We start from the raw sequence: 27,009 nt of genomic DNA on the forward strand, positions 1-27,009 counted from the left end.
AGTATAGAGTTTCATGTTAAGTAAAGAGTATAGATCTTCAAGTTAAGTAAAGAGTATAGAGTCAAGTTCATTTCTCAAAAGTTATTAGGGAACTAAGTATTCCCAAAGAAGTTTTAAAGAAATGTTTTCACATTTAAACAAGATTGGAATTGAGATCTCCAAAGAGCCTTCGAGCTAGTTTTCTAGAAAAAGTAATCGCTTTCTAAATGAAGCAAGAGAGGAAACTGAGATTTCTAAGATAGCTTTTGAGCTAAGTTTTGACTAATTATCTCAAATCAGCACAAACAAATATGATTTAAAAATATAAGAGCCGGTACAGTTTTTGGTAGTAGTATTGAGCACTGAATTGGGGGAGCATTCAAAGAACTCACAGCCCCCATAGAACCATGCAGCCATCATGGGTAGAAGAGGTTCATACTTTTTGGATGAATCTTTTTCAGATTAGACTAGTGGATCCATTAGGCAGTTCATGTCCTATACCTTTGGCCGGGTATAGGATGCTCTGGCAGCGTGAGGTTGATCGTTGTATCATAACTATAACTCTTATGTGATGATTGTCGGTTAGAGAAACTCCCACAACAATTATTGTATTTTTTTAAAATACATCAGTTCATTGTATTTGTACATACATCTCAGACTTATTGTATCTTTGTATACACACGGAGTTTATAGCAGGTTTTAAAGAACTTTTCTTTATAATGCACTTGTTTTAAATAGCCTTATATTGAAATGAGTCAGTCAGGTTGAGTTGAGTTGAGCCAGGTAAGTTATTCAGTGTATTTCAGATTTCCTTCTAGCCTAAGTTGCTTAGCTTTCCAGCTCGCATACTCGTACATTCCATGTACTGATTCTATTTGGCCTGCATCTTATTATAATGCAGACTCAGGTACCCAGGATCAGCATCCAGCACGCAGTTGATCCAGTTGAGCATTCCAGAGTCAGTGGTGAACCTCTTTGCATTCCGGAGGACTATGTTATTTCTTTTTTCTTAGTTTTGTTTTATTAGGATGATGCGGGATCTGTACCAATATCCATCTCAGTGTTATAGAGGCTTCATAGACAGTCAGTCAGTCAGTTAGTACTGAGTCGCTCATCTATGTATATATATTAATATTCTCTTTTGAGACTCGAGTTGCCTTTTAGGCCAGATTTTATCATTTAGGTTATTTTATGACCTTTCATTGCATGGAGTTATTCTGTTGAGTTAAGGTTTTCGCGGAGTTAAGTAATCCAGGCCAAGGGTTCGCTTGGGGGCCAGCAATGGTCTTCGAGTGCCGGCCACATCCAGACTGTAGGCTCGGGGAGTGACAAACTTGGTATCAGAGGACAGAGTTTCAGGGTCTTTAGGAGTCAATGAAGCCATGTCTGTAGAGTCCTAGTTATCGGTGTGAAGCGCGCCACATATATAATTTGGAGGCTGCAACATTTAGGAACTATCTCAGTTCTTTCACATTCATTTCGTGTGTTAGAGTTTATCTCTAAAAAGTTTCCTTCTAATTCGTGCTTGCGCGTGTTTTCAGAGGATTATGCCTCCACGAAGAGCAGTCAGAGTTAGTCCAGCTATGAAGGTGTTGAGGAACAAGAGTTACCAAATTCCCTGGAAGTGCAAACCCAAGAAGAGATCAAATATATTGATTTTTGTAAAGATATCCGGATGTTGAGTCAAGTTGCGACCTTTCATGTTGGGCAGAGAGCTAATCTACATGAAGTGGTTGATACTTCAAGGATCCGTGAACTCTTAAGTATGAACCCACCAAGCTTCATAGGTTCAAGTATTAGTGAGAATTCGGAGAACTTCATTAAGGAGCTGAAAAGGGTATTTGATGTGATGCATGTTGCTAAGTCAGAGAGGGTGGAACTAGCTGCATACCAAATGAAGGGTGTTGCTAGAATATGGTTTGACCAATGGAAAAAGAATAGGGCTGAGGATGCGCCAGTAGTGAGTTGGGTTGTGTTTCAGAATGCTCTCATGGGGCATTTCCTTCCTCGTGAGTTGCGTGAGGCAAGGATAAAAGAGTTTCTAACCCTTAATTCGGAGTCTATGAGTGTTCATGAGTACAGTCCGAAGTTCACCCAACTTTCCCGCTATGCTTCGGAGATGGTTGCGGACATGAGAAGTAAAATGAGTTTATATGTTGTTGGGTTATCTTATTAGTCAAGCAAGGAAGGCAAGACAGCTATGCTGATAGAAGATATTGACCTAGCAAGATTTATGATCCATTTACAACAAGTCGAAGAGGATAAGCTGAAGGATAGATAAGAGTTTAAGGATACGAGAGCTAAGATAGTAGGAGATGAGTTCAGGCAGTAAAAGAATTATGCCAATCAGTCATCCCTCCTATAGAAACAGAAGGGACCTGCTCCACCATCTTCTAGTGCACTTGTACGTGAGATCAAAGATGGGTACAATAGAAATTCCTATAGTTTCTGGGCTAAACTTGCCTTTGCTCAAGGCAGTATGGTACCAAGAGGTAGTAAGGCTCCGGCATGTGCTAGGTGTGGTAAAACCCACCCAGGTAAGTGTCGTGATGGCCATACAGGTTGTTTTAAGTGTGGACAAGAGGGTTACTTCATGAAGGAGTTCCCTAAGAACAGGCAAAGTAGTGGAAATATGAGCAATAAGGCGTAAGCTTCATCAGTTGCTCCCCCAGACAGGATGATACCTAAAGGAGCTACTTCTAGTACTGGCGGAGGAGCAAACTGCCTCTAGGCAATCACCAGTCGCCATGAGCAAGATGCTGGTATGATTTGAGTCTTTGATTTTACTGTTTATGCTTTGCTAGACCCTAGAGCGAGTTTAGCTTTTGTAACTCATTATGTTGCTATGAACTTTGATGTTATTTCTGAGCAACTTAGTGAGCTATTCAGTGTCTCTACGCCTGTTGGTGAGGCTATTCTAGCAAAGAGAGTTTATCATGATTGTCCCATTTTCGTCAATCACAAGAGTACCATGGCTGATTTAGTTGAGTTCGGCATGGTAGAATTGGATGTCATTCTTGGTGTGGACTAACTTCATGCCCGTTATGCCTTAGTTGATTATAGAACTCGAGTGGTCAAGTTTCAGTTTCTGAGTGAGCCAGTCATAGAGTGGGGTAGTAGTTCACTTGTGCCTAAGGGTCGTTTCATTTTGTACCTTAAGGTGAGAAAGTTAGTTTCGAAGGATTGTATCGATCAGTTAGTTCGAGTTGATGACTCTAGTGTTGAGATACCTCCTTTTAAGTCAGTTTCTATAGTAAGAGAGTTTCAGAAGTTTTTCCTGATGACCTACCTGGAGCCCCTCCTGAGAGAGAAATAGACTTCGGTAAGACATCATTCCAGATACTCGTCCTATCATTTTTTTGTCATATAGAATGGCACCAGCAGAGTTGAAAGAGTAGTTAAAGGGATCTGTTAGATAAGGGTTTTATTTGACCAGGTTGACTCGGAAAACAACGAAGTTTCAACGGTCTAAAGCTTGTGAGGAAAACTTCAGGAATGGAAAGAGAAGTTGACTACTGCCCAGTTATGACATTTGGTTCTTGAGTACATATTGAGTATCTGAATCTAAAATAGATTTGAGTATAATGGTCGAGTTTAGGCGAATCGGGGTGTGATGTGATGAGCTAGAGTTGGCTGTTGTAGTTTTCGCTTTGAAGATATGGCGTCATTGTTGTATGATATTCATATGGGTGTGTTTACTTAGAATGAGCTTAATCTCAGACAGAGAGAGAGTGGTTAAAGTTACTCAAGGGTTATGACATAATTTTTCTTTATCACCCTGGTAAGGCAAATGTTATTGTTGATTCCTTAAGCATGTTGTCTTTGGGATGTTGAGGAAGAACGGAGAGAATTAGCAAGAGATGTGCACCGACTTGCACACCTGGGAATTAGTCTTATGGATTCCACAAGGAGGAATAGTGATGATGAATGGGTATTACCCATCACTAGTACCTGAAGAAAAAAGTGAGAAAGACTCAGACCGTATCTTGTTGGAATTACAGGCAAAATGTTCATAAGCAGTGATGGTTTTTAAACAAGGGGGAGATGGTGTTTTGAGGTACCAAGGTGGATTGTGGGATTGATTTCAAGGATAATTGAGATGATTACCTATCTTACATGGAGTTACTTACAACAATAATTACCATTCTAGCATCCAAATGGCTCCTTATGAAACTATTTATGGGAGGAGATGTAGATCTCTTTTTGGATGGTTTGAAGTTAGTGAGGCAGGGTTTATAGGTCCAGAGTTAGTTCATCAAGCTATGGAGAAGGTGAAAGTGATTTAAGAAAGGTTGAAAATGGCACAGAGTCATCAAAAATCCTACACTAAAGTTAGGAGAAGGGCGTTAGAGTTCGAAGTAGATGATTGGGTATATTTGAAAGTTTCACCCGTGAAGGGAGTTATGAGGATTGGTAAGAAGGGGAAACTTAGTCCCCGATATATAGGACCCTATCGCATAGTCAAGAGGATTGGCAATATAGCTTAGTAAAAGTAATCTCATTGGAGGACGAATGTTCCCAAGGGGCAGATATTTTAACATCCGGCAATTTGAAATAGCTATGAAGAAGCTTAGAATTGGAAATAGTCATTTTTGGAAAGAATTAAAAATCTGGAAATTTAGCTAAGTACTGAAAAAAAATGAGTTTTTGATCAACTTCATACAGTCATAACTCCTAGCTCAGAATGAGTTAGCTGTATTTCCAATTATGTTTGTAAATCTCTTGGAGTGATCTTTCCAACGCCGCCGAGTTTTCCCGATTTCGATTTCGTATGAGTGAGTTATGCCTTTTGGAACTTGGGTTGTTGGCACAGGGAAGTTCATCCGAATTTGTAAGGGTATTTTGGTCTTTTCCCTAACCATTTATTTTGGTTATATTAAGGGTTTATACTGATTTTAAATCAGTTTTCCCTTTTAAAAAGTGAGGGTTAGGGCTTTGAGAGAGAAGAGGAGAAGAAGAGCAAAAGGAGAAGAAAAAGCAAGGTTCGTAGAGATAATCGTGGATTTCATCGGGGGTGATCCCTATTAAGGTATGTGAGATCATAGTGTTGGGTTGGTTCATTCCCCCACACGCCAAACTCGTTTTAATTCTGAGAAAAGATTGGTTGTGTTTGTTGAAGTTTGTGGTTGTGTTTGTTGAAGTTGTGGTTGTGTTGTTGAAGTTTATTGTTGGTCTGGTGCATGTTTCCGGTTGTGATTTCGAGTTGAATATATTGTATACTAAGGGATTTTATGATTCTAAGTGTTTGGGGCTGGAACCTTTGAAGTTAAGAGGGTTTAGAGTTGGAAAAGCAAAGGAGAAAAGTCGGATTTTTTGGGGGAAAAGGCTGGGGCGTCGCGCCAGCTAGCGCACCCCAACAAGGTTATGAAGTTTCCCCCTTGGGGTGGCACAGCTTGCAGAGCACCCAGCAGGCCCCTCTGAACTCTGAAGGCTGGCGCCCCGAGCCTCTCAGAGTGCCAAGGACGCCAATCCTTCCCATTCCTTCCCCACTTTTTCATACATGTTCCTTGGTAATGTACCTATGTTTTATAGATGTTTTCAACACTCTAAGGTACACCTAGACATCCCGAACTCATCCATGAACATGAGATTGTTACCCTTGAATCCATAATACAATTCGAGGATAGTTAGGATCAAAGTCAAGTGAAGTTAGAGTCAAGCTTAGAAGTTAAGAGGTATGTCAAAACAAGTCTTTAAAGTTTTTCAAGAGTCTTTATTGAACGTTCTAACTTCATTTTTAGGCTCGAGTTTCAAGTTAAATAAAGAGTATAGAGTTTCAAGTTAAGTAAAGAGTATAGAGTCAAGTTCATTTCACAAAAGTTATTAGGGAACTAAGTATTCCCAAAGAAGTTTTAAAGCTATGTTTTCACATTTATACAATATTGGAACTGAGATCTCCAAAGAGCCTTCGAGTTAGTTTTCCAGAAAGTAATGGCTTTCTAAATGAAGCAAGAGAGGAAACTGAAGTAATCGCTTTCAGCAGGCCCCTCTGAAGTCTGAAGGCTGGCGCCATGCGCCTCTCAGAGCACCAAGGACGCCAATCCTTCCCATTCCTTCCCCATTTTTTCATACATGTTCCTTGGTAATGTACCCATGTTTTATAGTTGTTTTCAACACTCTAAGGTACATCTAGACACCCCGAACTCAACCATAAAGATGAGATCATTACCCTTGAATCCATAATATAATTCAAGGACAGTTAGGATCAAAGTCAAGTGAAGTTAGAGTCAAGCTTAGAAGTTAAGAGGTATGTCAAAGCAAGTCTTTAAAGTTTTTCAAGAGTCTTTATTTAATGTTTTAATTTCATTTTTAGGCTCGAGTTTCAAGTTAAGTAAAGAGTATAGAGCTTCAAGTTAAGTAAAGAGTATAGAGTCAAGTTCATTTCTCAAAAGTTATTAGGGAACTAAGTATTCCCAAAGAAGTTATAAAGAAATGTTTTCACATTTAAACAAGATTGGAACTGAGATTTCCAAAGAGCCTTCGAGCTAGTTTTCTAGAAAAAGTAATCGCTTTCTAAGTGAAGCAAGAGAGGAAACTGAGATTTCCAAGATAGCTTTTCAGCTAAGTTTTGACTAATTATCTCAAATCAGCACGAACAAATATGTTTTAAAAATATAAAAGCCGGTACATTTTTTGGTAGTAGTATTGAGCACCGAATTGGGGGAGCATTCAAAGAACTCACAGCCCCCATAGAACCATGTAGCCATCATGGGTAGAAGAGGTTCATACTTTTTAGATGAATCCTTTTCAGATTAGACTAGTGGATCCATTAGGCAGTTCAATTCCTATACCTTTGGCAGGGTATAGGATGCTCTGGCAGCGTGAGGTTGATCGTTGTATCATAACTATAGCTCTTATGTGATGGTTGTCGGTTAGAGAAACTCCCACAACAATTATTATATTTTTTTTAAATACATCAGTTCATTTGTATTTCTACATACATCTCAGACCTATTGTATCTTTGTATACACACGGAGTTTATAGCAGGTTTTAAACAACTTGTCTTTATAATGCACTTGTTTTAAATTGCCTTACACTGAAATGAGTCAGTCAGGTTGAGTTGAGTTGAGCCAGGTAAATTATTCAGTGTATTTCAGATTTCCTTCTAGCCTATGTTGCTTAGCTTTCCAGCTCGCATACTCGTACATTGCATGTACTGATGCTATTTGGCCTGCATCTTATTATAATGCATACTCAGGTACCCAGGATCAGCATCCAGCACGCTGTTGATCCAGTTGAGCACTCCAGAGTCAGTGGTGAACCTCTTTGCATTCCGGAGGACTCTGTTATTTCTTTTTTCTTAGTTTTGTTTTATTAGGATGATGCGGGTCTGTCCCAACATCCATCTCAGTGTTATACAGGCTTCATAGATAGTCAGTCAGTCAGTTAGTATTGAGTCTCTCATCTATGTATATATATTAATATTCTATTTTGAGACTCAAGTTGCCTTTTTGGCCAGATTTTATCATTTAGGTTATTTTATGACCTTTCATTGCAAGGAGTTATTCTGTTGAGTTAAGGTTTTCGCTGAGTTAAGTAAGCTAGGCCAAGGGTTCGCTTGGGGGCCAGCAATGGTCTTCGAGTGCCGGCCACGTCCAGGCTGTAGGCTCGGGGAGTGACAAACTTGGTAATAGAGCACAGAGTTCCAGGGTCCTTAGGAGTCTATGAAGCCGTGTCTGTAGAGTCCTAGTTATCGGTGTGAAGCGCGCCACATCTATAATTTGGAGGCTACAACATTTAGAAACTATCTCACTTCTTTCACATTCATTTCGTGTGTTAGAGTTTGTCTCTAAAAAGTTTCCTTCTAATTCGTGCTTGCGAGTGTTTTCAAAGGATTATGCCTCCACGAAGAGCAGTCAAAGTTAGTCCAGCTATGAAGTTGTTGAGGAACAAGAGTTACCAAATTCCCTTGAAGTGCAAACCCTAGAAGAGCTCAAATATATTGATTTTTGTGAAGCTATCCAGATGTTAAGTCAAGTTGCGACCTTTCATGTTGGGCAGAGAGCTAATCTACATGAAGTGGTTGATACTTCAAGGATCCGTGAACTCTTAAGGATGAACCAACCAAGCTTCATAGGTTCAAGTATTAGTGAGAATCCGGAGAACTTCATTAAGGAGCTGAAAAGGGTATTTGATCTGATGCATGTTGCTAAGTCAGAGAGGGTGGAACTAGCTGCATACCAAATGAAGGGTGTTGCTAGAATATGGTTTGACCAATGGAAAAAGAATAGGGCTGAGGATGTGCCAGTAGTGCTTTGGGTTGTGTTTCAGAATGCTCTCTTGGGGCGTTTCATTCCTCGTGAGTTGCGTGAGGCAAGGATGAAATAGTTTCTCACCCTTAATTCGGAGTCTATGAGTGTTCATGAGTACAGTCTGAAGTTCACGTAACTTTCCCGCTATGCTCCGTAGATGGTTGCTGACATGAGAAGTAGAATGAGTTTATATGTTGCTGGGTTATCTCATTAGTCAAGCAAGGAAAGCAAGGCAGCTATGCTGATAGGGGATATTGACCTAGTAAGATTTATGATCCATTTACAACAAGTTGAAGAGGATAAGCTGAAGGATAGAGAAGAGTTTAAGGATAAGAGAGCTAAGATAGTAGGGGATGAGTTCAGGCAGTAAAAGAATGATGCCAATCAGTCATCCCTCCTATAGAAACAGAAGGGACCTGCTCCACCATCTGCTAGTACACTTGCACCTTAGATCAAAGATGGGTACAATAGAAATTCCTATGGTTTCAGGGCTAAACTTGCCTATCCTCAAGGCAGTATGGTACCAAGGGGTAGTACGGCTCCTGCATGTGCTAGGTGTGGTAAAACCCACCCAGGTAAGTGTCGTGATGGCCAGACAGGTTGTTTTAAGTGTGGACAAGAGGGTAACTTTATGAAGGAGTTCCCTAAGAACAGGCAAGGTAGTGGAAATCTGAGCAATAGGGCGCAAGCTTCATCAGTTGCTCCCCCAGACAGGATGATACCTAAAGGAGCTACTTCTAGTACTGGTGGAGGAGCAAACCGCCTCAATGCAATCACCAGTCGCCATGAGCAAGATGCTGGTATGATTTGAGTCTTTGATTTTACTTTTATGCTTTGCTAGACCCTAGAGCGAGTTTAGCTTTTGGAACTCCTTGTGTTGCTATGAACTTTAATGTTATTTCTGAGCAACTTAGTGAGCTATTCAGTGTCTCTATGCCTGTTGGTGAGGCTATTCTAGCAGAGAGAGTTTATTGTGATTGTCCCATTTTCGTCAATCACAAGAGTACCATGGCTGATTTAGTTGAGTTCGGCATGGTAGAATTGAATGTCATTCTTGGTGTGGACTGACTTCATGCCCGTTATGCCTCAGTTGATTGTAGAACTCGAGTGGTCAAGTTTCAGTTTCCGAGTGAGCCAGTCATAGAGTGGGGTAGTAGTTCAGTTGTGCCTAAGGGTCGTTTCATTTTGTACCTTAAGGCGAGAAAGTTAGTATCGAAGGATTGTATCGATCTCTTAGTTCGAGTTGATGACTCTAGTGTTGAGATACCTCATTTTAAGTCAGTTTCTATAGTAAAAGAGTTTCCAGAAGTTTTTCCTGATGACCTACTTGGAGCCCCTCCTGAGAGAGAAATAGACTTCGGTAAGACATTATTCTAGATACTCGTCCTATCTTTTTTTTGCCATATAAAATGGCACCAGCAGAGTTGAAAGAGCAGTTAAAGGGATCTATTAGATAAGGGTTTTATTTGACCAGGTTGACTCGGAAAACAATGAAGTTTCAACGGTCTGAAGCTTGTGAGGAAAACTTTCAGGAATGGAAAGTAAAGTTGACTACTGCCCAGTTATGACATTTGGTTATTGAGTACATATTGAGTATCTTAATCTAAAATGGATGTGAGAATAATAGTCGAGTTTAGGCAAATTGGGGTGTGATGTGATGAGCTATAGTTGGCTGTTGTAGTTTTCGCTTTGAAGATATGGCGTCACTGTTGTATGATGTTCATATGGGTGTGTGCACTTAGAATGAGCTTAATCTCAGACAAAAAGAGAGTGGTTAAAGTTGCTCAAGGGTTATGACATAATTTTTATTTATCACCCTGGTAAGGCAAATGCTATTGTTGATTCCTTAAGTAGGTTGTCTATGGGATGTTGAGGAAGAATAGAGAGAATTAGCAAGAGATGTGCACCGACTTGCACACCTGGGAATTAGTCTTATGGATTCCACAAGGAGGAATAGTGATGATGAATGGGTCTGACCCATCACTAGTACCAGAAGAAAAAAGTGAGAAAGACTAAGACCGTATCTTGTTGGAATTACAGGCAAAATGTTCATAAGCAGTGATGGCTTTTGAACAAGGGGGAGATGGTGTTTTGAGGTACCAAGGTGGATTGTGGGATTGATTTCAAGGATAATTGAGATGATTACCTATCTTACATGGAGTTACTTACAACAATAATTACCATTCTAGCATCCAAATGGCTCCTTATGAAACTATTTATGGGAGGAGATGTAGATCTCTTTTTGGATGGTTTGAAGTTAGTGAGGCAGGGTTTATAGGTCCAGAGTTAGTTCATCAAGCTATGGAGAAGGTGAAAGTGATTTAAGAAAGGTTGAAAATGGCACAGAGTCGTCAAAAATCCTACACTAATGTTAGGAGAAGGGCATTAGAGTTCGAAGTATATGATTGGGTATATTTGAAAGTTTCACCCATGAAGGGAGTTATGAGGATTGGTAAGAATGGGAAACTTAGTCCCCGATATATAGGACCATATCGCATAATCAAGAGGATTGGCAATATAGCTTAGTAAAAGTAATCTCATTGGAGGACGAATGTTCCCAAGGGGCAGATATTTTTAACATCCGGCAATTTGAAATAGCTATGAAGAAGCTTAGAATTGGAAATAGTCATTTTTGGAAAGATTTAAAAGTCTGGAAATTTAGCTAAGTACTGAAAAAAAATGAGTTTTTGATCAAGTTCAGACAGTCATAATTCCTAGCTCAGAATGAGTTAGGTGTGTTTCCAATTATGTTTAGAAATCTCTTGGAGTGATCTTTCCAACACCGCCGAGTTTTCCCGATTTCGAGTTCGTATGAGTGAGTTATGCCTTTTGGATCTTGGGTTGTTGGCATAGGGAAGTTCATCCGAATTTGTAAGGGTATTTTGGTATTTTCCCTAACCATTTCTTTTGGTTATATTAAGGGTTTATACTGATTCTAAATAAGTTTTCCCTTTTAAAAAGTGAGGGTTAGGGCTTTGAGAGAGAAGATGAGAAGAAGAGCAAAAGGAGAAGAAGAAGTAAGGTTCGTAGAGATCATCGTGGATTTCATCGGGGGTGATCCCTATTAAGCTATGTGAGATCATAGTGTTGGGTTGGTTCATTCCCCCACACGCCAAACTCGTTTTAATTCTGAGAAAAGATTGGTTGTGTTTGTTGAAGTTTGTGGTTGTGTTTGTTGAAGTTGTGGTTGTGTTGTTGAAGTTTCTTGTTGGTCTGGTGCATGTTTCCGTTTGTGATTTCGAGTTGAATATATTGTATACTAAGGGATTTTATGATTCTAAGTGTTTGGGACTGGAACCTTTGAAGTTAAGAGGGTTTAGAGTTGGAAAAGCAAAGGAGAAAAGTCGGATTTTTTGGGGGAAAAGGCTGGGGCGTCGCGCCAGCTAGCGCACCCCAACAAGGTTATGAAGTTTCCCCCTTGGGGTGGCACAGCTTGCAGAGCACCCAGCAGGCCCCTCTGAACTCTGAAGGCTGGCGCCCCGAGCCTCTCAGAGCGCCAAGGACGCCAATCCTTCCCATTCCTTCCCCACTTTTTCAATAATGTTCCTTGGTAATGTACCTATGTTTTATAGTTGTTTTCAACACTCTAAGGTACACCTAGACATCCCGAACTCATCCATAAACATGAGATTGTTACCCTTGAATCCATAATACAATTCGAGGACAGTTAGGATCAAAGTCAAGTGAAGTTAGAGTCAAGCTTAGAAGTTAAGAGGTATGTCAAAGCAAGTCTTTAAAGTTTTTCAAGAGTCCTTATTGAACGTTCTAACTTCATTTTTAGGCTCTAGTTTCAAGTTAAGTAAAGAGTATAGAGTTTCAAGTTAAATAAAGAGTATAGAGTCAAGTTCATTTCTGAAAAGTTATTAGGGAACTAAGTATTCCCAAAGAAGTTTTAAAGAAATGTTTTCACATTTAAACAAGATTGGAACTGAGATCTCCAAAGAGCCTTCGAGCTAGTTTTCCAGAAAGTAATCTCTTTCTAAATGAAGCAAGAGAAGAAACTGAGATTTCCAAGATAGCTTTTGAGCGATGTTTTGAGTAATTATCTCAAATCAGTACAAAAAAATATGTTTCAAAAATATAAGATCCAGTACATTTTTTGGGAGTAGTATTGAGCACCGAATTGGGGGAGCGTTCAAAGAACTCACATCCCCCATAGAACCATGTAGCCATCATGGGTAGAAGAGGTTCATACTTTTTAGATGAATCATTGTCAAATTACACTAGTGGATCCATTAGGCAGTTTAGGTCCTATACCTTTGACCGAGTATAGGATGCTCTGGCAGCATGAGGTTGATCGTTGTATCATCACTATAGCTCTTATATGATGGTTGTCAGTTAGAGAATCTCCCACAGCAGTCATTGTATTTTTTTAAAATACATCAATTCATTCTTATTTCTACATACATCTGAGACTTATTGTATCTTTGTATACACATAGAGTTTATAGCATGTTTTAAACAGTTTTTCTTTATAATGCACTTGTTTTAAATTGCCTTATATTGAAATGAGTCAGTCAGGTTGAGTTGAGTTGAGTTGAGCTAGGTAAGTTATTCAGTGTATTTCAGATTTCCTTCTAGCCTATGTTGCTTAGTTTTCCAGCTCGCATACTCATACATTCCATGTACTAATGCCAATTGGCTTGCATCTTATTATGATGCAGACACAGGTCCCCAAGATCAGCATCCAGCACGCCGTTGATCCAGCTGAGCACTCCAGAGTCAGTGGTGAGCCTCCTTGCTTTACGTAGGACTCTATTATTTCATTTTTCTTAGTTTTGTTTTATTAGGATGTTGTGGGGTCTGTCCCAACATCCATCTCAGTGTTATAGAGGCTTCATAGACAGTCAGTCAGTTAGTTAGTATTGAGTCTCTCATCTATGTATATATATAAATATTCTATTTTGAGACTCGAGTTGCCTTTTTGTCCAGATTTTATCAGTTAGGTTGTTTTATGACCTTTCATTGCGTGGAGTTATTATGTTGAGTTAAGGTTTCCACTGAGTTAAGTAAGCCAGACCAAGGGTTCGCTTGGGGGCCAACAATGGTCTTCGAGTGCCGGCCACTCTAGGGTGTAGGCTCGGGGCATGACAGCCTTCACCTAAAGTAACCCTCATGTTATACCTTGTGCAATGTATGGATAGCGTCCCATACCACCATACACATTAAAGTACCACATTAAGGTCACCAAAATTGAACTTACCATTCAACCTTTCCCTCTTTACACAATACTCATACATAAAAGACATAAACCTTTCATAAGGCATATCATCACATAAGGACCATCACCTAAGACAACCCTAAGTCATAGTTGTGCAGTGTGCAAGTAGCATCCCATACTACTAGTCACACTAAGTACTCCTTTGAGGTCACCATAGACAAGGCACGTTAATGTACAATAAGTCATGACAAGGAAGTAACTAATAATACAATCCAAGTATAGCATACATCATCTCATTTAAGCATATAAGAGTCAACATTCATCATTAAATTCATTTAGTACACAGTCATACATTAGCCATTAAGACTTAGAGAACTCACTATGACCCTCTCAAAGCCTACTCATGCAATGCATGGATGTCATCTCATACTACCACACACACTTCATAGAACTCATCAAGAAACCACAATGCATATCTCACATGATGGGAATAGGCATTAACCGACATAGACCATGAGAGATAGCAATGGAATCCGGTGTTATATGGCCCCACATCGTAAAAAGGTGGTCTACTAGCCTAAGGTAAGACTAGTAACATTTTAGCTTGGAAGAAAATCCTCTAGCTAATATCCTATTTGGGCACATAGTTAGATGTTCATTGGAACCCTAGCCAAACATTGGGAGAGTTTCCATCTTACCATGTCCACTCGGTGCTTAACCTCCATTCCCATAGAGTAGTTTCATTTACATTACATGATTGCACTTAAGAGGAATGCGATTGGCCTATCGACCCAAGACACATCATTACACATGAAAGGAATGCCATAAGCCTATCAATTCATGGTACATTACATGGATAGCTCATTGAATCCTCAAGAAGGGCCACTTACATTAGGTCTACCGATACAAGATTCATCATTTCACACATGAAAGGGCTACCAACACTAGGACTACCGATTCAAGGTTTATCATCATATTTGTTTGTAGACTCATCATGAAGGGCCACCAATTCTAGGTCTACCGGTTCTAGACATAACCTAGAATACTTCATCATTCATTCATTCATGAAAGGCTACCAACATCAGGTCTACCAATTAAAGACTTTAAGACATTAAGTCAAAATACATTCATTATACAAGAAAAGGTGCCTAACCCTACCAAGTCAAGATATCACAATCACCTTACTTCCATTTATACAAGAATAGGATGTGTAAGCCTACTAATTCAATATATACAATACAGAGGAGAAAACCCTTCACATTCCATCATCATCATTCATGAGTGTTTATTGAGATTATGCTTTCAATCTATAACACAATTACATTCTAACCATGATCATAGTTCTATCATTGAGATCACATACATATCCTTCGCATAATATTCATACCTTAGCCTTCATACCTTGCCTTTCAAGGCAATGGATCACATTCACCCACACACCTTAGATCAATGTAACTAGGCAAGAGTAATAACATAATTTCAACATCCTATATCCATATACACAAACAATTCACATACTTCATAATCAATCAAATCCCAATCTAAAAAACATAACTTAGGAATTTGGGGGAAAACATTAGTTCTAGGAATAAATCATCTTAATTCACCTTTAAATCCACAATTCATTCACAGCTCAATTCAATAATGTGTTTAGAAATCGTTTTGAATCAAACCCATGCATAGATTGAAAAGTTGGGTTTTGGGTAAATACTGGAGACTTGAAATCACTTTTGAAATCAGCTCGTTGAAAGAAACTACGTCAAGGATGAAGACCACCATACATTTAATGGAAGAAATCCACGAAACCACTTGAAAGACTTGAAGATTTGACCTTGGAAGCTTGAAGTCTTCACCTCCAATGGAGGGTTCTAGAGAGAGAACTTTTGAGTAGAGAGGTGGGTTCTACTTTTTGATTTAGAAATAATAAGTTGAAAATGTGTTTTAATACATTAAAAACCCTTAAAATGTGCTAATAAACCAATAATAACCGTTCATGACCCAAACTAACCAAGGGAGGAATTTACCAAACCACCCCTCATTAGGCTGAACCAGTCCTACAGGTGCGATCTGCGGACCACCATCCACAGATATTGGATGGGTCCACGACCATCCTGCATGGGAGCGGTTCGTAGCTGTGGCTTGAACTTAGGGGACTTGACCTACGGAGGCAATCCACGGGGTGTGGTCCCCTTCGATAGGTCACCAAGTTTTGGCAACTTTTCTCCATTTGGGGCAACCTTGGGGTTAGGCTAACGGTCCTCCTCAAGGACCCCTAGGATGGTCCTTGGGGAGTCGTACCTTGAAGTTTAATTCGTAAACCCCTCAACCATAGCTCGGGACAACATTTTACACCCTGAAACCTTATGACAAACTCACATACTCACTAGTTAGGCTTTAGTTTCACTTATTCGTTTTACGGGTCGCTACAACATTGAGGACATTGTTGTTTATTTTGGAGTGCTGAGGGCACTTGTCACAATATTCTTCTTTTGATTCTATTTTGTTACTTTTAGTTTTACTTTTGGGTAATTGTAGTATTTTGTTATTTTTTGTTTTACTATAGTGGTTTGATGGTTTAGCTCATTTTGTCTCTCTATTTTCATTTTCCCATGAGTTTCAGAAATCTTTGAAATTCTTGAGTTTAAGTTGATCATGATTCGAGGATCATTTGTGTTCAATATCGATGTCTTGGATAACACTCATGATGAGCACTGTGTTTACTGTTAGTATCATAATAAGAAATCGATGTGGCTGCACTTTTGAACGATCTTTTTGAATCTTGTGTTGACTAGCTACGTTTTGATGTGATCCTTGCAATGAACATTTCATGTAAGCTTTTGATCTTATCTGGTTGTGCTAAATAATTGTACTTGAAGTGGATTGTGTGGTAAGGTTTTATTGAAAAACATACTTGTTAAATCCTAGATTTTGCCTTGTTAGTCCAATCGTCTAGCTTTGGTGAGTGTAAGAAATGATCTCGTGTATAAATATTTAGAGGGAACCCAAATGTTCATAGCTTTTTTGTGACTACCTTCTAAAGGTGTGCAACCATTTTGGTACCATTTGAGCCTAAGCCATTTGTTGACAACCTTGTTAAAACCTATTGAGCCAAAGTACCACTAACTTCTAGCCCATAATGCTTTTCAAATCATTTGTTTGATTGAATAGCCAACTTAGGATTAAAGCCTAAGTTGAGGCTGTGGAAAGGAAGGATGAAAGAAATCCAAGTGAAAGACAAAGAAAGATGAAGTGAGACTCAACTTTAAAGTGTGTTACAAAATGAAGAAACCCCTCCTTAGAAAAAAAAGTGAGAGATTGTTATAAACAACCATTATAAAGTTAAATGAAAAAGAAAGTCTAGTGAAATGAAAAGGGTTTTCCAATAAAATGATTGACAAGTCAAAGTTTGAGTTTTCAAGTGAAAAAGAATGAAAAGGGCTTGAGAACAAGTGAAGATGATTGCAACAATGCTTTAAAATTGGTGAAGTGATTGAGATAAATTGACCATACCTTAACCAACCCTATTACAAGCCTAAAAGACCCTTAAGATCTTGCATGAACTAGGTTGTGTGATGATTGGAAGATATGTGCAAACCTATGGGATGAAGCATACATGTATATCTCTTTTGGAGAGTGAGAGTTATATTCATTACTAATATATTTATTGACAGGCAATGTGAGAGCATGGAATCATTCTTGATGTGAGGGAACTTGAACGGAGTTGTTGAAACATGATTTTGCATTGCGGAAGAAGCTATAGTGATCTTGAGCTTAGTTTGCTACTGGCTAATCATGATTTGAAGCTTTTTTATCATGATTTGAGTGACACATGTTATTGAGAGTATTCATGTAATGTCACTTGCATGTTAGCTCTCATTGAGAACTATTAGAGACACCCTTATTGAACTAATTATGTTCTTGATTTACTTGAGGACAAACAAATGTTAAGTTGGGGTTGTTGATGAGTGGTAGATTTAAACTCATTTGAGGCATGTTTAGTTCAACATTTAGTGTCCTAAATGCCTAATTATGTCATATTCTAATGATATTTTGATGATTTCCAGATATGAAGGTTAAGTGACAAGGCAATGATGAATATTTGGAAGAAAGAAGGGTGGATCACCCAATTGGTACGACCTCACTCAAAGTGACACTGCTCAACACTTGAATTAATTGAAGTAGGTCGGCAAACATATATAAGACATGCCACTCACTAAACACAAAGCGAACATGTTGGCCATCACCGAAGGTGACAAGATTTGGAGGAAAGTTGCACGCTTAAAAGGGGAATAATAGTGGTACTAGGTGATTCACCAAATGTGAATAGCTAACTCAAATGAGCTCATTGAGTAAGGTTCAAACACCTGAAGCCTAAAGTAAGAGAAAGGTGATCAAAGGAGCATACGACGATCTACCGACTCAGCTTGGCGAGCCCGACTAATGTCGTCGAAGGGGTCACATAGTGAATTTTGGGCAAAATTATGGAAAACTATAAATAGCTCAAAGAAGAGAGAAACGCAGTATATTTGGGGAAGGAAATTTTTAGTTAGTCTTTAGCTAAGTATTTTCCTTTCTAGAGAGAGAAATATTTTACCTTGTGAAGAACATCTTAAGCTTTGGGGTTTTCAACTTTGTTCTTTAAACTTACAATTTGAAGTTGAAATCAAAGTGGGTGTTGCTTATAATTACTTAATTTCATATTACCCATTCCTTCTTTCATGAAAGACATAATTTCTTTAGTAGTGGGTGGCTAAAACTCCATATTCTAGGGGTGCAATTATGGGGTTGAGTGTTGATTTAATGTAGTGGGTATTGTATTTTGCTTTTTTCTGTTGTTGTTCATCCATGGGTTTGAGCTAATTAGCATGGGGTTAACTTATGGGTTAAGGTTGTAAACTTAATCCTATTTTGATCTCCAATTGATGCTTGAAAGAAATTGATTGGAGTAGGTAACTAGCTAGACTAATAGCTTCCATTTAGGTTTGATGTCTGTAGTTTAATTCAAAAAAATATTATAGGTAGGATATATTTACCCTAATTATGCTCAAAAGAGAGAATATTGTAAGGTAATGGATTCTTTGTTATGCACATAAATGAGACAGAAAGGAGATTCTATGAACTGATGCTATGAAATTGAAATAATATTATTGTCATTGAAGATGACCATGCCTATCCATGAATGTTTAGCACTATGGCATAACACAATTACCCTTATGTGACATCGTTTTCCAATCCTTCTACACCTAGATTGCTTGTTAATTATGTGAATTTTCTGAAATCTTAGTGTAATTGTGACTACTGATACCAAAATCCTTTTGGTAAATTGGTGGAATCATCCACCCTTTGTTCTTGATTTCTATAATTGAATTGATTTATATTCTAAATTTCTTGATATAACTCCTTTCACTATATCAATGGGATTCGACACCGACTCTTAGTTGGGTATTTTTATTGACGATGACCACTTAATCTTGGGATTTGTTTTAGAGTGGTTTGAGTGTTATCAGATATTGTGGTAGAAATAAACATTAAAGGGTTTGATTCTTGTTTTCTTCTTTTGCAAATTAATTGAATATTATCTTGTTTGTGATATGTGTCTTTGATTGTCTAATTGATTTCATGCTTAAATTGAATTTCAAGGGATTGATCAACCCATGGACTTTCCTATTTATCTTAATCTTACTTGACAAAGAGGATTAAATGTAGGATAGATCAATTAGAACAATTGGTGATTTAGCTAATTGACTAGAATATGTGAGAATCTAGGTTGGGGTACAACTCTCATTTTGGTATTTGAGCTAGAAATAGAATAATCCTAGTGTTCCCATATTGGATTGTTTAATTTGTTATACTTGCTAAGTTTGAAAGAATTAGTCAATGTATAGATATAATTGCTTGTGATTGGGAGATGCATCTGAGTACTTGAGAATTATAGGCATGGTTGTCTTACCCATTATTATCGAGATAATTCCTGGTCATTAGTGATGGATCATTTGATAATGAATTAAATCTCCATTCCCTTTTACCTTGAACTCCTTGCTTGAAAATATTTTTTCTCTATCCGTGATGGTTTCCAAAAACATCTTCATATTATAATTGAGTATTTTTTTTATTTGGATTCCAAATTGTAGCATGTAATTCTTTATCTTTCGAATTACCGACATATTGCTGGTTATATATTACTAGTGACCATCTACTCATTGATTCATATGATTGTTAATTGAGTTTTATAAAAATATGGCACCGTTTCCGGGAAACAATATGATGTATTGAATTGATTTAGAATTTATAGTTTACTTGTTTCTATCCAAATTGTTAGCATTTGCTTATGTTTTTATTTTTTGTTTTGGTTCTATAGATTCTTGTGATGAAACAATTCTTGGTAGTTCCAATCCATGGCTTTGTTGTGAAGGACTTCATGTTGGGGAAGGTCATATGGATGCCTCTCTAGAATAAGATATATGTAAAGAAATGGGTGTGGTGAGTCAAACTTTGCTCATGAGGTTGTCCCAGAATCTTGAACATGGTGAGAGACTACATAATCTAATGTTTTAAATGGGTGATGATTTTCACATCTTACACCTAACTCAGTGCCATGAAATGATCCAACTTGAGTTTGCAATTGCAACTTTCAAGACCAATATGATAACAAGAAGTGGAGTATGTGATGCTTCTTGTCTAGTGGTCAAAAATAGCGAGTTGGGGTCAGAGTTTCAAGAAAAAATGGGTTGTGATAAACATTGATGAAATCTCTGGTATTTTCAAGCCAATCAAGCCAATAACAATCCATGATGTCAAGATCAAAGAAATGATATTAGAATTGAAAGAAAAATCCAAAATATCATTTATGGAAACTCTAGTTAATATAGAAGTGAGAGTGTCACTCACTCAAAGGCCAAGTGTTATGAACTTCAATTTTCTAAATGCCTAGTGTTCTTCTCACTCTTGCTCCATGATTCTCAAATAAAGCATGATGTGAAATTGGGTAAGTAAATCAAATCTTCAAAATGGAGCTATCGAGTGTGATTTTTTATTCTCTCATGTTGTCCCCATACATTTCAATGAATCCTTGATTTGAAGTTGGGGAGGAGATTCATCGCCTCGAAGTGGAAAAATAAAGGGTGATGAATGTAGTATCGTGCCGCGATTTTAAATTATGCATTTGATAGGAGGCAATCCATTGGTATCCAACATTTTGATTATGATCTTAAAAATTTTGAGTTTTACAATTTTAGATTAGAATTTCTTTGGACAAATCCTCATAATATAAAAAATATTTGGAGCTAGTTTTAACAAGTTTGTAGTCAAGAAACTTTAGGGAAAAGATGTTTGTGGTTTCAATGCCTTAAAAATGGGGTTAGAATTACTTTTTGGGAGCACAAGATCACCAAATGCAACTGTTAGTCACCAAAGTGACCAACTACCTTACACAAATTTTAAGAGAAATACATGCAAAAAGCAGTCTCTGATATCGCAAAAGCGATAGGCTAACCGCTAACACGAGTGTCTCTAAGGTGACTATCTACTGCAAAACCGGCCCTCCAGGAATCCCCAACCATTTCAAAGGCAGTTGCCTACTACAAAAGCGATACTTCAGAAGATAGCTGGCGTCGCCTAAAGCGACCTTATATCGCAAAAGTGGACCCCAAATTTCATTGAAATACTCGAACGTGGACAAGACGCCTCTTAAGAGACATTGGCAACTCAAAAGTCCAAACAGGAGATCAAATGGTCAGACAAAAATAAATAGGGTTCTCTCTTGACCTATTTCATTCTATTCCAATTCTTTCAAACCTTGTTGCTCTTCATTTTGAAAGAAAAATCTAGTATATCTTTTACTCTCTCACAATCTTTAAATGGTAAATTCAGTCTTGTCATTCTCTTTGTTAACTTGAATGTTATGGGTATTGTTTGGGTGAAAAAGTTCATAAACTGAGGGTAGTATATTATTTGATCTGTCGAAAGTTGCTTGCTAAATGTAAATTGCATGAGTTTGGGTTGAAGTACAACAATTGTAGAAGTCTTGAGTACCAACTCTGTGTTTCAATTATAAGGAAATAGGACGCCGACCAAGTGATTGATAAATTGCTTAAGAGAACTCGAATTTGATCGAAGAAGTTTTTGTGATGAAATTCTTGAATTTTTTTATTGCTTATTGATTGTTATTGGAACTGAACTTGTATGGATTGATTTTTGCATGCAAAATGGAGTGCTAAAAGTTAGATGTTCATGTTGGGACGACAACCCACAAAAGCAAACCTCCAGCACTAAAGTGACCTTTGCTAAAGTGGCCTCACCACGCTTTCTCGTTTTCGACTAACGTGGGCCCTAGTCGCAAATATGACATCTGCTTAAGCAGCCTCTGGTTCCTTTTGCAACATCAAAGGCCATTTTCTGCCAGTTTTTCAGATTTTCAGCAGGCTTCACTTCTTTCTAGAATTGATTTTTAATGCTTTTCTTTGACGACTACTGATAACGCTCAACTAAACTTCACCCGATTCTAAGTGTAGGCGATCGCAATCAAGTATAAACCCAAAGAAGAGTTGGGGTGGATCCCATAGGGAGTGATACAGTAAAGAATTCGATTACAAAGTGAAATGGTGTTCTAATTGTTTGTAGAAGTAGTTATTATTGAAATAATAAAGCTAAATGGCAATGGAGTGACAATTAATGTCAACTTGGGGGATTAGAGTGAACAATTAACAACTACGAACAATCCAGACTAAACATGTAGAGAGGAATCCTTGGGAGTGTGATCAATTGAATGTCAATTTCACTAAATGGGTAATTATTATTTACTATAAATTGTTGAAACTTAGTGGGTAGGCTAGGCTTTAGGCAATATCCATTTCTCAATCAACTATCAGGAATCAAGTGAGTTCTCTCGAACCTCAACAATTATAACACATATAAACAGCACAATACCTCAATCAATCTACTTTTTCAAGCTAGATTAGTAAGATTGAATTTAGACCAAATTTCTCAAGTTAAGTCCACAATAACCCAATCACTGCAATCATCAATTAATAGTTTAAACTCTAAAACCTCTTTGTCAAGCAAGCTTAGAATGCTAAACAAGAATTGTATTTGCAACTACCATTAATCAATTAAAACTCAACTACTAATTGAACCCACTTCAAATCAACAATTGAATCAGTAAATACTAACACCCATAAGCTAATTCAATCACTCAATCACATAATCATACCCCAGGAATGGAGGTTTTACCCACACATAATACAGAGAAAGAAATAGTTACGAATTATGTTCTCCATCAACTTGGGTATGTTCTCCATCAACTTGGGTATCAATCCACAAGTCTTCAAAGTGCTCGAATTGAACTTAAAATCAAATAAACCCTAAATATCTACTCAAAAAGTCAAAGAACAATTTTAGGGATCAAACACTCAGAACTGGAGAATGTGGGAACTCTAAAAAACATCAGAACTCCTTTTTCTTCTTTTCAAAATTGCATTTATATGTTCCCAGATTTTTAGCTTTGGAACCACTCAGTGGAATAAGTCGAGCTTCGTCGGCGACTCAATGAGTGCATCTTTTCTTCGCCTTCATTGCTTGGATTTTCACCACATCCCTTCTGTGACTTTAGCTGATCAAAACAATCATCACCAGTCCTTCCGGCGCTTCGCCGAAACTCCAATCTCATCACCGAGTTGATTTTTTCCATGGGTTGGCCTATTGTAACTTTTAGCAAGCAGAAGAGCCACTCAGCAACTCACCGAGTGGCTTTGGCGAGCATCAACCTTGGTTTTCTTCAGCTTTTTTGCTCTTTTTTTCCTGGTAATGTCCTTGTCTTGCTCTTTTGCCTTCATTGCTGCAAATTAATATTTTAACATCAGTTTAAATCATAAAATAGGCATCGATGACACTAAAAATCTAAATATTAATCCCTAAATGAGTCGAAATCCCTAACTCATCAACTACCAATAACACTGCATTGTTAATCACATGTTTCTTACATTTTCATGCTATTGTAATATTTTCAAGTTCTCAAAAAGTAAAGAATGGCGAGGAAAATTATTATTGAAGAAAAATTCAATGGCGACTATAAATGAAATTGATTCATTTATTTTCAAAGTCAGAACATCTACTACAAAATCTAATGAGAAATAAGTTATTTCACGAGGGAGGGATTTCAGTTGAAAAGGTCGCAAAAATTCTTCACGGATTCCATCAAAGACTAGAGGCCACCATATGTATATTTTTTGCACCTAGCCATGAAAGGGGAATGAGCAATGGGATAGGGAATTTTATTCTATCCTCATGGTGACTTACATGACCAACAAGGTGATAAATATTCAGGGAAAAGTTGTTAATTTTGGGACGTAAGGAACAAATGAATCTATTGGTTACAAAATCATGGAATTGAAGACTTCACGACAAAAGATGGTGCTCTGGTCAGTTGGTAAGTCTCAAAGTTATGCCTAGTTAAGAATATACCTTGGGCCACTACAAAATCTGAGATCCTATCCACCGAGTTCATGGCCAAAGCAAGGAATAGGATATCTATTATTTGTAGCCGAGCCTCTCTATGTGGGAACACTAGTTGAATTCTTGTGTAGAGAGCACATAGAGTATCTTGCATAGTTGATGATACCCTTATTGAATTTTTGCCGCTTGATCGTTAGTGAATTACGTGAGTTCAAATTCCATTATAGCCCCACTCTCTTGTTTCCTTCATTGATCACTGAACTATGCAAACATGTTGAAGTTGAGGAGTATCTGAGCTATAACTGGGTGAGTCCCAAAATTCCATTTTTGTTTAAATATTCAAGGTGAAGGGACTACCACAAAAACAAGAAGTCGATGATGGTTCCAGGTAAGGCATTGAGTATTGAGGTTGGCTCTTCTAAACCATCAGTGGTGGGACTAGGTGAGTGAAAGAGTTGGTTATTAAACTGTCTCAAGGGCTTGGTGAGTAATCTGAACGACCAAATTCTTTTGTCCAATAAAATGAGTTTGATGTGTTATTGGAATATCAAAGGAAACAAAAAAATTCCTCTATCGAGTTTTGATAATGCATACAATGATCTCACCAAGTCACATTGTGAGTTGAGTCATTCCCACGACAAGATGAAGAATAAGGAAAAAATAGAGATAAATTTTTCACCTAGATTTTGAAAGGGTAGGGTTATGGAATATCCTTAAAGTCAATTATCCACTTCCCTCACCGAGACCGGATGAGAATGTCGATGTACCAGCCTAGTGGTCTGCATATAATTATGCTAATAAGAGTGAGGCCACCAAGAGTGAGTACAGTGATTGATGTAGTCCGAGGAGACCCTTGTATTCTCTTTATGATATCATATCTATACTGTGAGGACACAATACCATTTTTATTTGGGGGTGCTCCCCTGAGGGTGCTTTTGATGTTTTTGTCTTATGGTTGGATTGATATTTTGGATTTGGATTATTTGTGTGCCCTTGTCGGGCCTTGATTATTATGGAGTTGTGCATGTGATGGACATTTTTATACTGTGTTGGATTAGTTATTTATTGTTTTTGTTTTATATTAGTTTTACATTTCTTTTGTTAGCTTCTTTGTGATGATGTTGTTGAGTCACGATGCCCAATGATAGATTGAGTGACAACTTTCTTATGGGCAAATCATTCTTTTTTAATTATTGTTCTTCTTGTGTGCATGGTGAATTTTGAGTAATTGTTGCATTCTTTTGTGCAGGAGATGTTTGAGTACCCAGAGCTAGTGTGAATTGAGGTTGTCCTCGCTGAACTCTGAGTAGCCGAAAAATGTTGCCCATAGTGAAGTCTGAGTAGACGGTTGTTGTTGTCATGGTGAAGTATGAGTAGCCGTTTGTTGTTGTCATGGTAAAGCTTGAGTAACTATGACATTCTTGACCTTGTAGGAGCTTTAATGTGAGATTGTGACTTGTTTAGTATTACTAGATATAGTCAAGCATTGTGAATCCTATGAGTATACCCTTCCTAAATTTATTGTGAAAGGAGATATTGGGAATTGCATGATGTTGTGACAATGGTTTGACTCTTTTAAAGACTCCTTACTCATTAGGAGGTAAGTGTGAAAAATGGCTCATTTGTTCTTGTCTAGGAAGTGATTGAGCCGTCTAGAATAGTTTGCATGTCATGTGTGGTGAGTTGTTGAATAATTCCTTCTGTTCACTTGTGCTAGCTAGAACTTGCCCGGTTTGTCTTGATTGCCTTTGTTTGGAGAAGTGACCGTAGGTTTTCTTTCTGATTTTTGGAAGTCCCATGACTTAAAAAGACTATTCTTCAACTAAATATATCTGTAGTTGAACCCTTTGAGCTTAATATCATTTCCTTTGCAACCTTGTTACAAGACTTTTCCGTTCTGAAAAATTAATCCTCTTTTGAATCCATACCTCCTTGAACTTTAAAATTATGAAAATTACGGCTAAAAGCCTACGTTGAGGGTGGTGGTGCAAATCCATATGAGAGATGTTAATCACACGAGGGCTTGAAATTGAAAAATGAGAAAATGAATCAAAGAAAGGAAGAAAACGTGCTAAATGAAGAAAATCTTTAAGAGAATAAAATAAAATGAATCCTCCAAGATTTAAATTGTTGCATGTGGAGAATCGTATGTGAAATAAGAAAAAGTGTGCAATGGATTGAAAAATAAAGAGAAGCGGTGAAGAGAAAAATGGAAAGTTATTGTGTGTAGTATTCAAGGAGGGTGTATTCACTTTTATCCAAATGTTATCCTAACCTTTCCTAAGCCTACATTACAATTTGATAAAAGTTCTTTGTGATCTCCGACCCAATACTTTTGATCCAATGATGATTCAAAATAAGGGCAAGCCTATGATGTGATATTTGTGTTCATGAGATGCTTTTTGAGTGTTTGTGCATTTGTCCCATGTCTTGATAATACTTTGTGAGTTTTTTGGGATATTATTAGAATATATTTGATGAAATTGACAGATTCATAAATTGACTCAAGGGAGACTATTTGATTGACTAGTGGCTGTGAGTCACTTCTTGAGAATTAGTGTTGTCCCTTGATCATTCTTAAAAATTCATGGTGTTTTTGGATGTGTGCCTGAAATCGAGGGAATTTGTTGAATAGAAAGTAACGTGCTTGCTTGCTAACTGTAAGTATCAACCAAAGTCATGGTCATGGTTCTTAGTTAATATGGAACGTTATGTTCTTAAATTGATTGCATCTTGTGGTCTTGATTTTGTTTTTATTGAGGACAAGCAGTGTTTTTAAACTGTGGGGTGTTGATGAGTCGGGTGTCACGCCCCATTTTTCTCAAAATGGATTTGCAACAACGTGAAAAATCTTTATGGATTATTAAAAGAGAATAGTCGCCACCTAACGAATTGAAGGCGCGCTAGGGCACCATTATATACTAATTACAAAAAATAATAAATTAAAAGGTCAAAAGAATTATAGACCAGGTAAGGGTTCATGTTGCCTCAAAAGGAAGGTGTTAAGCACCTCTCAAGGTCCACAAAGGTGGGTCTCAACCGAATATTGTGAATCATGTTGGGTTAAGTGATAAAACAAAAGGACATTAATTTATTAAGCTAAGAAAAATACTTTAACATAAAATATATAAAAATCATTCTTAATTTTAAGACAAGTTAATAAATTAAG

The 27,009-nt window shown here is 37.7% G+C and overlaps 1 pseudogene; it reads left to right on the forward strand.

The window, feature by feature from the left end:
• Positions 1-1,526: 1,526 nt before the first annotated feature.
• On the forward strand, positions 1,527-23,066 carry LOC125861473 (uncharacterized; annotated as a pseudogene).
• The last annotated feature ends 3,943 nt before the right edge of the window (positions 23,067-27,009 follow it).

The sequence above is a fragment of the Solanum stenotomum genome, chromosome 4 (assembly GCF_019186545.1).
Source record: "Solanum stenotomum isolate F172 chromosome 4, ASM1918654v1, whole genome shotgun sequence".
NCBI lineage: Eukaryota > Viridiplantae > Streptophyta > Magnoliopsida > Solanales > Solanaceae > Solanum > Solanum stenotomum.